Source organism: Aplysia californica, unplaced genomic scaffold (genome assembly GCF_000002075.1).
Source record: "Aplysia californica isolate F4 #8 unplaced genomic scaffold, AplCal3.0 scaffold00285, whole genome shotgun sequence".
NCBI classification, from domain to species: Eukaryota; Metazoa; Mollusca; class Gastropoda; order Aplysiida; family Aplysiidae; genus Aplysia; species Aplysia californica.
Window position 1 is genome coordinate 822,950 of NW_004797555.1, and position 1,549 is coordinate 824,498.

Here is a 1,549-nt window from a genome sequence, read left to right on the forward strand (position 1 = left end):
AAAAACAAAACAACGACAACCAAAAACAAAACAAACAAACAACACAACCAACAACAAACAACAACAACAAAAATCAACACCCCAATACATAGACAAATCCACAAGCTCATATCGCTACCCTATCATTACAAAGTTCTATATCTGTTCTGTACTTTCTTTTTCAGTTAGTTTTAGTAGAGGTTTTACGGCGCTCGCAACTGCATTAGGTCATATGAGCACCAGAAGATTAGAGGAGTCACAAGAGAGTAACAAACATAAAAAAAGAAAAAGGGGAGATAAGGACGATAGCTGTTGATAGGAAAGAAGACGCAAACCACACCAGAGCACCCACCAACCACCCACTTACTTTCTTTTAAAGAATTTGAAGTTAAAAATTTTGAGTAACACAACTTGTCAAACTTTTTCGAATACACTTTATTGAATATCTTGATGACATTTCCGAACAATCTTACGATTTTGATAAAGCAGAGAGGTCATTTTGTACCCCCGGGGTTGTATTCTTCACATTTTAGAATATTTTTAGTGCGAAGATCTCTTTGACACTTTAAGTATTTCTTAAAAAATAATTTTGACAGACTGCTATGCAAAGCGTACAGATCGGATTAACGAGTAAATTTTTTCTTTGGAAAGTGGTGGCATAGAGTTCCCCACGTCGTATGGATACGATAGTAAAACACGACGTACGGATAGGATTAATTTCTGAACTCATGTGAAACTCAAAACGGCCAAAACATTCAGATAGAACTTTGCAATTCTAAGGTGGTGATATGCAAATATACACACAGACATACACTTACTCAAACTTAGGCCGGTCCCAGAGTGGCTCTGTAGTTCTGACCTGTAGCTCGCCTGGCTCGCACCGTGTAAATGAATGTATACATTATCGTGTGCTAAAGCAACGTAGCTGTATCGTCTGTTTTTTTGTCAGCAGAGCTGCGTAATGCGCCAGACGTGCTATTCAACAGTGTTGTAAAAATGGCGGACATGTGTCGCCTCGTTTCGTATTTATTTTCGATTGAAACTCTTCACAGATCATCAAAATCAACAAGAAGTAAGTATTATTAGGTGTTTTACTATTAAATATTGATGCTAGTATCAACACTTGGCCTCAAAATCACCCAGAAGTGCACTCTATCATACTTTGAAATTTCGAATCGAGAGGTTGACCTAGTTTCGATTGTTGTCGTAGGCCTAGGCCGAGGCAGGCCTTGGCCTAGATCTAGGTGTGCTTCTCTAGATTCCAGAAAGGGGAGGGGGGGGGAGCTGCACTTGGCACATAACGTAAAGAAGAGTTGTCCCGTCTTGGTATAATTGGTTTTGGATTACACAGTACCTAAATATAGCAAGGCAGACCCGTCAGTTGCACACCTACCCACATCAACCCACAATGCGGCTGTGCTGACACACAGCGAGTGTGGCTCGTGCTCGCTGAGACACAGGCTCCAACGCACAGTGCGACTGTGCTGACTCGCAGACGGCGTGCGCCAGGCGAGCTACAGGTCAGACCTACAGAGCCACTCTGGGACCGGTCTTACAGTCACAAAGTCAC

General features: G+C 41.8%; 1 protein-coding gene across 1 annotated transcript in view; it reads right to left on the reverse strand.

Moving 5' to 3' along the window:
- Positions 1 to 1,549, reverse strand: part of LOC100533376 (noninactivating potassium channel) — a gene marked incomplete in the record, with an annotated part of 91,110 nt that overhangs the window by 9,405 nt on the left and 80,156 nt on the right.